Source organism: Oncorhynchus nerka, linkage group LG6 (genome assembly GCF_034236695.1).
Source record: "Oncorhynchus nerka isolate Pitt River linkage group LG6, Oner_Uvic_2.0, whole genome shotgun sequence".
NCBI lineage: Eukaryota > Metazoa > Chordata > Actinopteri > Salmoniformes > Salmonidae > Oncorhynchus > Oncorhynchus nerka.
Genome location: NC_088401.1, coordinates 51,650,984 through 51,664,908, shown reverse-complemented (window position 1 = coordinate 51,664,908; position 13,925 = coordinate 51,650,984). Strand labels below are relative to the sequence as shown.

At 42.8% G+C, this 13,925-nt stretch overlaps 1 pseudogene; it reads left to right on the top strand.

Annotated features, from left to right (window-relative positions):
* Positions 1 to 4,917: 4,917 nt before the first annotated feature.
* Positions 4,918 to 13,517, top strand: LOC115130581 (eukaryotic peptide chain release factor subunit 1-like; annotated as a pseudogene).
* Positions 13,518 to 13,925: the final 408 nt, after the last annotated feature.

Genomic DNA, 13,925 nt, shown 5'->3' with positions numbered 1-13,925 from the left:
CTACACACACAGACGCCATGCAAGCATGGTCAGCCAACCTCTACCTGAAGCTATGGAATCACCAGAAATGATTCGAGGTGATATTGTAGATTACAGTTTCTTCTGCACTTTTAATATCTATGGCAGAAATAAATCAGGTCTGATGAGTTTCCTTCTCTTACCTGTCGGATGTTGCAGAATGATATTACTCTGCGATCACTCTGACCCTGGATGATAGAGAATCTGTTGCGTTTGGAAAAATGTAACTTTTCTGACAAGAACACTGAACACAAGGCCGGATGCCTTTCCAGATTACAGCTCTGATTGCAGACAGATAGTGATGAATTGGTGTTTATATTGTACTGAAGCCATTCTGGAGGCAGACTGCCTAGCAAACTGCTGTGTCATTTCATCTCTGTAATATGGGTATCAGGGCAGAGGGGAAATTGGAATGGAATCTGAGAGTATGTGGAGCATAGAGATCCTATTAAATTACTAGAGGGGCTATGTCATCAACCCTCAAAGTTCCAGAATGGGGTAAAAATGGCAGCCATTGTGCTCAGGTAGAAATCCAAAACCAGTCTAATTGGAATGAATGGCAGAAGAGGCATAGGTGATGCATTTCCTGATCTTACTTAAGGAAGAAAATAAAAGTAACTCATGCGATATATCACAAATTGTGTAATAGAAATATTGTCAACCTAAAATATTGTGACATATCGTTATAGATACAGTTTATTAGGGTTTCATACCAATTGTCTCCATAAAATATATGTAAACAGACCATAAATGTCTCAATTCTTCTTTTCTTGGAAAGCTGTGTGTTATTACATGATACAATAACAGTACTTGTCTAAGTCCTATCATCAACTGATTTCAACCATAGATGTGGTAAAGAGGTCAATGGAACTCGACCAAAACAATGGAAATATGCCATGGAAACGCGTGGGGGAAAGATCCTGAATGTGCTGACATTTAGGCTATTGTTTTTTGTGCATTTCACACAAAGTTGAAGTAAAAATAGGTGTACAATGCCTGTACGGATGTCAACCCCACTACATGTTCATGTCATCAACTGCATTACAGTTAAAAATGACTTTGACTACCAACCATGGCCAGCCTACCGCATTTGAGGTCCCAGGGCACCTACCTCCAGAAAACAGCTAACTTCCTGCATTTTAACACATTTTACGATGGGGCAGAGAGTCAAATGTGCAGTTTTATAATGCTGTTCAACACATTTTGACATGAGGCTGATAATTGTGCAGCTTTAAAGCAAATTTCCTGCAATTCAAAACATTTGGTCATTTTGCACATCAACTTAGTACTGGCACCCTGTGTATACAGACAGGTTATTGTGTATTTATTCCTTGTGTTGTTATTTTTCTAGTATTTCTCTCTTCATTGTTGGGAAAGGCCTGTAAGTAAGCTGTTATTTGTTAATATCAAATCAAATCAAATTGATTTATATAGCCCTTCGTACATCAGCTGATATCTCAAAGTGCTGTACAGATAATATGTTGCTGTTTTTCTGGTTGGGGGCCCCAGGGCCACATGCCCAGCATGCCCGTTTGGTCATTTGTCCCTGCTACCATCACCAATTTCTCTTTGTTAGCTATGTTACCAACTTATATGGGACTTAACATTTAGCAGTCACTTCTAAACCTGAAAAGGGACAACTTCTAAATGTTATGGAGTGAAAACAGCCAAATACATCCACACCTGACTTTAGTAAACACATTGTGGGACTGTTACAAAACATAAATCATGACGGATTTGAGGAATATCCACTTTGTTCGATCAACTTTGTTGAATGTGCGCAAACCTTGGTGTCCTTCTTCTATCCCCCACTGGTCTTTGTTGTTTTGACTTCTTTACCTCATTTATTGTATGACTGTGGATCGACTGCATTGTTTGAATTGAATGTTGACACATTTGCAGTTCATTTGAAAAATGTATGCCATCATTCAACTAAAGCTGTCTTGCTAGCTAGTTAACAGACATACATGGTTTTACACCATATCTTATCACAGCACTGGCAAACCATCGTTGACCAACTCCCTGACAAAATGGCTGACCTTTGACCCCGTCATAAGAAGGTTTATGTCCATTCTAGTATTTTAATTCCTAATTCTATGATGCGGAAGGGGCAGAGGGTTTGTGTGTGTGTGTGTGCGTGCGTGCTTGCATGAGTGTGTTGTGTGTGTGCACGTCATTTTAATTCAACTGAATAGCAGAGCTTAAATTCTGTGATTGAGTGTACAAAACATTAGGAACACCTGTTCTTTCCATGACATAGACTGACCAGGTGAATCCAGGCGAAAGCTATGATCCTTTATTGATGTCACTTGTTTAAACCACTTAAATAAGTGTAGATGAAGGGGAGGAGACAGGTTAAAGAAAGATTGTTCAAGCCTTAAGACATTTGTGTAAGTGTGTCATTCAGAGGGTGAATGGGCAAGACAAAAGTTTTAAGTGCCTTTGAACAGAATATGGTAGTAGGTGCCAGTTGCACCGGTTGTGTCAAGAAATGCAACACTGCTGGGTTTTTCAAGCTCAACAGTTTCCCAAGTGTATCAAGAATGGTCCACCACCCAAAGGACATCAAACCAACTTGACACAACTGTTGGAAACATTGGAGTCAACATCAACATGGGCCAGCATCCCTTTGAAATGCTTTCGTCATATTATAGAGTCCATGACCCGATGAATTGGGGCTGTTCTGAGGGCAAAAGGGAGGTAGAAATATAATTCATGCCAATACCACTGTTATGTGTACATATAACTGGTAAAGTAACATTGGTCCTTCTCTAGTGAATCAATGCTGTCATCTAGTGGTAAATAACTGGGTTTGACTTTGTAATAAAAACTGTAGATTTTGTAGAACTTTCAACTCCACATTGCTTATAGATTACTTTATTTTTTAATGCAATTGACCCTTTGGGCATACTCAATATCCTGAAAAGGAAATGAGTGGCTCCATAATTGACAAAATCTATCATTCCACCAAACAAAATTTGCTAATGTGATATTGTGACTGGTATTTTAATTTCATGACATTGCTAAACTATCACGGGGGCCCCACAGGGGTGTGTGCTTAGTCCCTTCCTCTGCTCCCTGTTCTCCCAAGACTGCGTGGGCACGCACCAACAGCATCATCAAGTGTGTTGACGACACATGGGTGGTATGCTTTTTCACAGGTGACGACAATACAGTCTACAGGGAGGAGGTCAATGACAACAACCTCTCCCTCAATGTCAGTAAGACCAAGGAGCTGATTGTGGACTACAGGATATCAAGTTTCTTGGTGTCCAAATCCCTAAGGATTTAAAATGGTCCACACACAAGTACAGTTGTGAAGGCTTGCATCAAGTCTGACACCAACAGGCTACTGAACAGCTTCTATCCCCAACCATAAGACACCACACACTCATGCACACCGACACTCCAACACACACACACACACACACACACACACACACACAATACACATATACGCTGCTGCTACTCGCTGTGTCATATATCCGGATGCCTAGTCACCCTGTACATACACTACATGGCCAAATGTATGTGGACATCTGCCTATCGGACATCTCATTCCAAAAATCATGAGTATCAATATGGAGTTGATCCCCCCCTTTGCTGCTATAACATCCTCCACTCTTCTTTGAAGGCTTTCCTCAAGATGTTGGAACATTGCTGCGGGGACTTGCTTCCATTCAGCCACAAGAGCATTAGGGAGGTTGGTCACTGATGTTGGGTGATTAGGCCTGGCTCACAGTCGGCGTTCCAATTCATCCCAAAGGAGTTTAATGGGGTTGAGGTCAGGGCGCTGTGCAGGCCAGTCAAGTTCTTCCCCACTGATCTCGACAAACCATTTCTGTATGGACCTCGCTTTGTGCACGGGGGCATTGTCATGCTGAAACAGAAAAGGGTCTTCCCCAAACTGTTGCCACAAAGTTGGACAGAATAGTCTAGTATGTCATTGTATGCTGTATCGTTAAGATTTCCCTTCACTGGAACTAAGGGGACTAGCCCGAACCACGAGAAACAGCCCTAGACCATTTTCCTCATCCACCAAACTCAACATTTGCTCGATTTTATACAATTGTCAGCAACGGTATGGCTGAAATAGCCGAATCCACTAATTTGAAGGGGTGTCCACATATATATTTTTGTATATATAGTGTATCTACCGCTATCACTCCAGCATCCCTGCACATACTTTGGAACTGACTCTGTATATAGCTTACTTACTTATCATGTTCTTATTATTTCTTATTATTGTGTGATTTTGTTCTAACTTGTGTTATTTTTAGTACTACAATCATATTGACTACTGCATGGTTGGGTTTAGAGCAAGCAAGAAAGTAATTTCACGTGACATTAAAACGTTAAACTACGTTTTTTTCCCCATCATAGTCACTAAAGAAGTTCAGTAGAACTTTAAATTGAGATGAATAACAAATTATAATTTTGACTACAAATCCCATATGAACCATTTTGAGATATCCCCGCCCATCTTCGTATAATATTGAATCACTCCAATCACCGTATAGATATCCATGATCAACATGGAGTTTTGACCAACCAGAAATTTACCTCAGTGTTTCCAGGAAGTCCCACACGTGAGAGCCGATCTCACCACGCGAAGCCTATGGAGTGTGGTAGAGAGGAACCGGCAGGAGAGGCAAGTGGACAACGTCATTTCACCGACGACCGAACTAGAGCGGCAGCTGTAGCGCAGAGACCGGAGTGGCTTTGCCGGAGGCAGGTACGGTATCTTCGTCGTTTTTGTAAATGAAAGGGTTTGGAACCAGTTGACATTTGGATGATTTAACGTTTTCTCGAGGAAGAGAGTTGAAACTAGGTCGGGTTGCGACTTTAAACAATGAATGGGGTGGACACTAGGGCCTGGGAAGAGTGCGTATGCCTAGTTTTTCCGCGCACTTTACTGACACAGCAGCGGGGTAGAGTCTTTCCTCCCGGTCGGTCCACCACACTGGTCAGGTCCCTCTCGGACACCCGCTTCTAGCTCAGAGAGGTAGACACACAGCTGTCACCCTGGCAACCTAAAATCCGGTCACTGAACCTTGTGAAGTTAGCTAAATCTATCCTTTGTGTTCGCGGCTGATGCAACGTTAGCCAACTAGTTGACGTTCTTCTCTTTCAGGTGCTGAAGCGATTACAGCAGGAAAGATGGCGGACGACCCTAACGCAGCGGACAGGAACGTGGAGATATGGAAAATCAAGAAGTTGATTAAAAGTTTGGAAGCTGCCCGAGGGTAAGTGGTTGAAATGGGCACACGATACAGGACGTATCACTGGGTGTCGGAGGGAGACGGAGATATGCAGACCTGAATTGACAGCTGGATAGGCGAGGACGAATTTTGGGAGTGGTACTAGCTAGCCAGTTAACGTACTATTAACACAGTCAACATTGGAAATTACGTTAGTTCCTACCAATATTCGATTTGTGTCGTATAATTAGTATGATGCCATTCGTGTTATTTGTAACTAGCTCGGTTACTTGTGTGTATTTCTGTCCGGGTTAGTTAGCCAGTTAGCTACATGTTAGCCGAAAATGCCGGCATCTGTGGATGGGGTCTTTAGAACAGCGGGGTCGTTTGTATATCACACCGACGACTAGTTGCTTTTAGCAACGCGGCTGTACAGTACACTAGCCCTGTTTTCAATTGTATTGGGTTGCACAAAAACAGTCATTGGGAAGCCAGAAGCTAAATTCAATTTCAACTTAACTGCCAGTACTGTGGTTGGTCATTGTGACAGGGGGGGGTTGAGACTAAATATCTAGAGGATCGTTTAAAATTTAACTGACTTTCCAAACATGGGTCTGTTGTAGACCAACTTCCTCTGCTAACATCATGTCGTCAATAAAGTCCCGAGCAAGTTGTCTTTTTTGGCCACATGTGGTGCCACTGGCACAGTAAGTTGAAACAGAATTGTATTTAACTTAACGTTATCTTCCCATGGACTGGTCTTTGTGCAAACCAGTACAATCGCACCTAACTGACACCAGTATGTTCCCATATGCTGCGATAGATAAAGCAGTTGTATGCTTCCAAGATACAGCATTGAGCATGCCTTGTATTTGGGAGTGGAAGGCTTAAAGCAACAATATGTTTGAGTAGCAAGCAGCAGGCACAGGACTGCCATTTCCTATTCCTTTGTTGACAATGTGTGTAGTTAGCTAGTGGTCATCCATATTCATTTAGATAAGTAGTTTGACAAAGCTAGCTATGTGGCTTACTCAGCAGTGTGACTAGGCAAATGGGAGCGCTTTGCCCCGAAGTGTTCTTATTGTCCACTGGCACAGAATCCTCTGCTACATACACATACGGTTGACAATTTGGCCTATATTCACTAACCAACTACCTGTATGTATGCAGCGTCTACATGTATGGCTCGCTGGTTTGCCTTTAACTGGTAGTGAATGTGGCACGGTGGGGTTTTAGCGCAGTCTTTGGAGTCAAGGACAGAACTTATTGTTCTGTATGGGACTGTGCCCCTCCCCAAACAGTAATGTTTGGTGTCAGACTGTTTTAAAGTTGAGGTGTGTGTTACAAGGATAGATATGGGTCAGGTAATATTAAAGGATGATTGGGGGGGGGGGGGGGGGGTTGATGAGTGGCAGATTTGTTTTGATTGAGAGCATATTCCTTCCTTTCAGAGATTGATATGACTAAGACAGTTACATAAACACACACTTCACACAAGGTTGTGTAAATACACTATCTGTACCTCTCTCCTCAGTAATGGAACCAGTATGATCTCGCTGATCATCCCCCCTAAGGACCAGATCTCCAGAGTGGCCAAGATGTTGGCTGATGAGTTTGGGACAGCCTCCAATATCAAGAGCAGAGTCAATAGGCTCTCTGTGCTCGGGGCTATTACCTCTGTACAGCAGAGACTAAAGCTATACAATAAGGGTGAGTGATTTGTGTTCAAATGTAACTGTGTCGTCATGTATCTGTGCTAGGAGCGTTGACCTCCTCATAGTGGACTCCAATTCTACAGCAAGGATGTCTCTTTCTTGTTAGTTGTGTATATTTCTTAACTTCTTATGGGCAGGTGGGATGGTAGCGTCCCACCTGGCCAACATCTGGTGAAATGGCAGAGCGCCAAATTAAATTATTTGAAATATTTAACTTTCATACAATCACAAGTGCAATACACTAAATTAAAGCTTTACTTCTTGTTAATCCAGTCACCGTGTCAGATTTCAAAAAGGCTTTACGGCGAAAGCAAACCATGCGATTATCTGAGGACAGCGCTCCATCAAACAAACAGACAATCATATTTCATCCCGCCAGGCGCGACACAAAACTCATAAATAACAATATAATTCATGCCTTACATTTGAAGAGCTTCTTCTGTTGGCACTCCAATATGTCCCATGAACAAATGGACCATTTGGGATGTTTGATTAATTCCGTCGTTATATCTCCAAAATGTCAATTTATTTGGCGCGTTTGATCCAGAAAAACACAGGTTCCAACTCGTGCAACATGGCTACAAAATATCTAATAAGTTACATGTAATCTTTGTCCAAACATTTCAAACAACTTTCCTCATACAACTTTGGGTATTTTTTTAACTTAAATAATCGATAACATATAAGATGGGATAAACTGCGTTCAATAGCGAATAAAAACAATGTGGAGCAAGCTTTCAGGTCGCGCGCCCAAACCACAACAGTACACTAGACTCGAACCCTACTTCATTACACAAAGGAAAAACATCAACCAATTTCTAAAGACTGTTGACATCCAGTGGAAGCGATAGGAACTGCAAGCAAGTGCCTTAGAAATCTAGATCCACATAGAAAAACCTTTGAAAAGAGTGACAACAACAACAACAAATCCTGGATGGTTTGTCCTCAGGGTTTTGCCTGCCAAATAAGTTATTTTATACTCACATACATCATTCAAACAGTCTTAGAAACTTCAGTGTTTTCTATCCAAATCCACTAATAATATGATATCCTAGCTTCTGGGCCTGAGTAGCAGGCAGTTTACTTTGGGCACGCTTTTCATCCGGATGTGAAAATACCGCTCCCTAGCCTAGAGAGGTTAAGGGTCACTGGGTCTCACCTGTGTTGACTGTTAAGTCTCATCTCTCTCTTGCAGTGCCCCTAACGGCCTAGTGGTGTACTGTGGGACCATTGTGACAGACGAGGGCAAAGAGAAGAAAGTCAACATAGACTTTGAGCCTTTTAAACCCATCAACACCTCTCTGTACCTCTGTGACAACAAGTTCCACACTGAGGTAGGAGCTCTACATATGTACAGTGTCTTTGGAAAGTATTCAGACCCCTTGACTTTTTCCACATTTTGTTACACGTTGATTAAATTGTCCCCCCCCCCCTCAATCTACACACAATACCCCATAATGACAAAGCAAAAACAATTATTTAGAATTTTCTGCTTATTTATAAAATTTTTAAAAACATTACATTTACATAAGTATTCAGACCCTTTACTCACTACTTTGTTGAAGCACCTTTGGCAGCGATTACAGCCTTGTTCTTCTTTGGTATGAGGCTACAAGCTTGACACACCTGTATTTCGGCAGTTTCCCCCATTCTTCTCTGCAGATCCTCTCAAACTTTGTCAGGTTGGACATGGAGCGTTGCTGCACAGATATTTTCAGGTCTCTCCAGAGATGTTTGGTTGGGTTCAAGTCTGGGCTCTGGCTGGGCCACTCAAGGACATTCAGGGACTTGTCGAAGCCACTCCTGAGTTGTCTTGGCTGTGTGCTTAGGGTCATTGTCGTGTTGGAAGGTGAACCTTCGCCCCAGTCTGAGGACCTGAGTGGTCTGGAGCAGGTTTTCATCAAGGATCTCTCTGTACTTTGCTCCGTTCATCTTTCCCTCGATCCTGCTGGTCTCCCAGTCACTGTCGCTGAAAATCATCCCCACCGCATGATGCTTCCACCACCATGCTTCACCATAGGGATGGGTGCTAGGTTTCCTCTAGACGTGATGCTTGGCATTCGGGCCAAAGAGTTCAATCTTGGTTTCAGACAAGAGAATATTTTTTCTCATGGTCAGAGTTTTTAGGTGCATTTTGGCAAACTCTAAGTGGGCTGTCATGTGCCTTTTACTGAAGTGTTGCTTCTGTCTGGCCACTTCCATAAAGGCCTGATTGGTGGAGTGCTGCAGAGATGGTTGTCCTTCTGGAAGGTTCTCCCATCTCCACAGAGGAACTCTAGAGCTCTGTCAGAGTGACCATCGGGTACTTGCTCACCTCCCTGACCAAGGCCCTTCTCCCCAATAGCTCAGTTTGGCCTGGTGGCCAGCTCTAGGAAGAGTCTTGGCGGTTCCAAACTTCTTCCGTTTAGGAATGATGGAGGCCACTGTGTTCTTGTGGACCTTCAATGCTGCAGAAATGTTTGTACCCTTCCCCAGATCTGTGACGCAACAAAATGTAGAAAAAGTCAAGGGGTCTGAATACTTTCAGAAGGCATTGTATGTCTCCTCTTTGTGGATGTTTAATGGCAATGAAATTGTAATAAATGCCCTCTGTCTTTCTTTTTCCCTCTCTACTCTCTCCCTTTCTCCAGGCACTGACGGCCCTGCTGTCCGATGACAGTAAGTTTGGTTTCATAGTGATCGATGGTAGCGGGGCTCTCTTCGGGACACTCCAGGGGAACACCAGAGAGGTGCTGCACAAGTTCACAGTGGACCTGCCCAAAAAACACGGTACGCTCCGCTCATTACACACACACACGGACACAGACGGACATAAGAACAAGAACATTAGAGATTTTAAATAAAAACAATTGATCAAAAAAATAAATTATCCCCCATCACTACTTTTCTATCTATCTAACGTTCTCTCACTCTGTCAGGCAGAGGAGGTCAGTCTGCTCTGCGGTTTGCCCGTCTGAGGATGGAGAAGAGGCATAACTATGTGAGGAAGGTAGCTGAGACAGCTGTCCAGCTCTATGTGTCTAACGACAAGGTCAACGTTGCTGGAATGGTCCTAGCAGGGTCTGCCGACTTCAAGACTGAGCTCAGCCAGTCCGACATGTTTGACCCTGTAAGTGTGTGTTTGAGATTATGCTGCGCCGATCCTTACTGCTGCGCCGATCCTTACTGTGATCAGTCAGTCCTTTGTCAGACTGATGCTTTTTGGTGCAATTCCTCTTGTGGATTTGCTCATTCTTAGTGACAATGCATAGCACTGCACACTAACCCCTGGTTTGTGTGCGTGCGCAGAGGTTACAGGCGAAGATTCTGAAGCTGGTGGACATCTCGTACGGAGGAGAGAATGGCTTCAACCAGGCCATCGAACTGTCGGCAGAGGTCCTCTCCAACGTCAAGTTCATCCAGGAAAAGAAGCTCATAGGTGTGTGTTTGTGGCACATGTTGAGGTTAGATTTTTGGGTTATCCCAGCGAATGTTTGCCTGTGCCTGCGTTTGTCCGGTGTTTGTTTGTTCGGGTTAGTGAATGATGATGAGTGATAATGATGATTGCTACCCCATTTCCATCCCTCAGTCACTCATTCTTTTTTATTTGACCCTTTACCCCCCCCCCCCCCCCCTCATTTTCTCTCTGGCTGCAGGGCGGTACTTTGATGAGATCAGTCAGGACACGGGGAAGTACTGTTTTGGGGTGGAGGACACACTCAAAGCCCTGGAGATGGGAGCTGTGGAGATCCTCATCGTCTATGAGAACCTGGACACCATGCGTTACATCCTTCGCCTGCATGGGGCCGAGAGCATCGGAACAGAGAACGGTACACACACACACTCCCCCTGTGCAGTATGTTGTCCTGCTCCGTGAAGTAGAACAACTGAGCAGAGAATGCTACAGATGCATTCCCTTTTCACACACACACCATTGTTAGGTTAGATTACTCGTTGGTTATTACTGCATTGTCAGAACTAGAAGCACAAGCATTTCGCTACACTCACATTAACATCTGCTAAGCATGTGTATGTGACAAATAAAATTTGATTTGATATGTGTTCTCATTACCTGTCTCCATTGGCCGTTTGTCTTTCAGATGAGAAGACTCTGTATTTAACACCAGAGCAGGAGAAAGACAAGTCCCACTTCACAGACAAGGAGGTAAAGCCCTGTTCTCTATCCCTTGGTGTCATACACACAGTTGCCCATTCGGGCGGTTCAATTTGTTGCTTACTTATAAACATTTCTTTGCGCTCTCTGTGTCCATTTGGTGTGTGCGCATGTTCACAGACTGGGCAGGACCACGAGCTGATTGAGAGCATGCCTCTGCTGGAGTGGTTTGCCAACAACTACAAGAAGTTTGGAGCCACGCTGGAGATCGTCACAGACAAGAGTCAAGAAGGCTCCCAGTTTGTCAAGGGCTTTGGAGGCATCGGGGGTGAGTCCACACCAGCCACTTGTTATTATAGGGTTATAACACACCACCGTTCAACAGTTTGGGGGTCACTTAGAAATATCTTTGTTTTTGAAAGAAAAGCATTTTTTTGTCCATTTTAAAATAACATCAAATTGATCAGAAATACGGTGTAGGCATTGCTAATGTTGTAAATGACTATTGTAGCTGATTTTTAAAAAAAAATATATATATATATATAAATTATGGAATATCTACGTAGGTGTACAGAGGCCCATTATCAGCAACCATCACTCCTGTGTTCCAATGGCACGTTGTGTTAGCTAATCCAAGTTTATCATTTTAAAAGGCTAATTGATCATTAGAAACCCCTTTAGCAATTGTTAGCACAGCTGAAAACTGTTGATTTGAGAAACCATTGCCTCACAAGTCGTCACTAATTAGTACCCGCAAAACACCAGTCTCAACATCAACAGTGAAGAGGCGACTCTGGGATGCTAGCCTTCTAGGCAGAGTTGGAAAGAAAAGCTATATCTGACTGCCCAATAAAAATAAAAGATTAAGATGCGCAAAAGAACACAGACACTGGACTGAGGAACTCTGCCTAGAAGGCCAGCATCCCGGAGTCACCTCTTCACTGTTGATGTTGAGACTGGTGTTTTGCGGGTACTATTTAATGAAGCTGCCAGTTGAGGACTTGAGGTGTCTGTTTCTCAAACTAGACACTAATGTACTTGTCCTCTTCCTCAGTTGTGCACCAGGGCCTCCCACTCTTTCTATTCTGGTTAGAGCCAGTTTGCGCTGTTCTGTGAAGGGAGTAGTAAACGGCGTTGTACGAGATCTTCAGTTTCTTGGCAATTTCTCGCATGGAATAGCCTTCATTTAGAAGAAATTAGTTTTTAGAAGAAATTACTTTGTTTCTGGCCATTTTGAGCCTGTAATCGAACCTACAAATGCTGATGCTCCAGATACTCAACTAGTCTAAAGAAGGCCAGTTGCATTGCTTCTTTAATTAGCACAACAGTTTTCAGCTGTGCTAACATAATTGCAAAAACGTTTTTTTAATGATCAATTAGCCTTTTAAAATTATAAACTTGGATTAGCTAACACAACGTGCCATTGGAACACAGGAGTGATGGTTGCTGATAATGGGCCTCTGTACGCCTACGTAGATATTCCATTAAAACTCAGCCGTTTCCAGCTACAATAGTAATTTACAACATTAACAATGTCTACACTGTATTTCTGATCAATTTGATGTTATTTTAATGGAGAAAAAAATGGACATTTCTAAGTGATCCCAAACTTTTGAACGGTAGTGTAGGAGTCTCTGTTATGGTCATGTTGTGGAGGTAGTTCTCAGCATGAGATCAAATTCAAAAGCCTAACATTAGTAATGACCCTTCAATCCAGCGGAAGTCTTCACCTGGATAATTGACTCTTTCTCTCTTTCTCAGGATGCTTGCGGTACAGGGTGGATTTCCAGGCCATAGATTACCAGGCAGAGGACGATGAGTTTTTCGATTTAGATGACTACTAGGTAGTAGGGAACTGAATTGGAGAGAAAGAGGGGGGAAAAAACCTGCAAGAATGAATGAAGAAATAAGGAAAGAAAAATGACTTATCTTTTGCAGCAAGTGAGAGGGGACAGACATATAGACAGACATATACATTACATTCAATTTTAAATGCATATACACACACTTCCACTAACGCTCACACAGGCTGAAGAGTGAAATTTGATTTCAATCCATAGAGGGACACAACCCTTCCTGAATGAATCCCTGCCTTAGAGTGCTGGTTCCTTCCCCTGGTTGGATTGGACTTGACTCAAATATTTTTTGTTCGTAGATTTTTTTCCCCCTCCATTTTGAATGAACACAACAGCAAGTTCCCAGCAATCCACACTCGCTGCCACCCACCGTCCCCCTGGTCTGATTAAGACGGTCTGATGAAGACTCTGGACTCACTCCTCGCATATAGAAAACATTGATTATTTCTTCCCCTCATCCTGTCCTTGCCCTCCCTCCTTCCCCCCCTTCAATGCGTTAAAAAAAATGCATTTAATTTTTTTATTGGTTCCTGCTGTTGTAATTTTATGAGAGTGGGGAGTTTTTTTTTTTTTTTTTTACCTGGGTTTCTGTAGCAAAGGGGAGGGGGTATTAAATTCGAACTGCTCAAAACCATTGCTACCTCCTCATCCGCTGTTGTCTACAATCCTGTGGAGTGGCTGGCCTTCTGAGAGCGGCTGGTTCTTCCTGCTTCCCCACCAATGAAAGGTTTCTTTGGCCAATAAGCACCAATGAGTGTGACTAGAATGTCTGAATTGTTTTGCTGTAATGATCATCATGGTGCATGTATTTTATTTGGTGTGGAAAATAAGGATACTGAATTCTAATCAATGAGGACCTTAGAGGTAGATTCACTGGTCAGGTTTTTAAAATATCAAATCAATTGCTGTCAAAAAGGTAAGGAGAATGTATAATTCAGGAGAAACTCATTCTACACTATTTGTTACAAATACATTTGCCCACATTGCTATTTTTTTAATTTGAACCATTATTTAACTAGGCAAGTCGGTTAAGAACAAATTA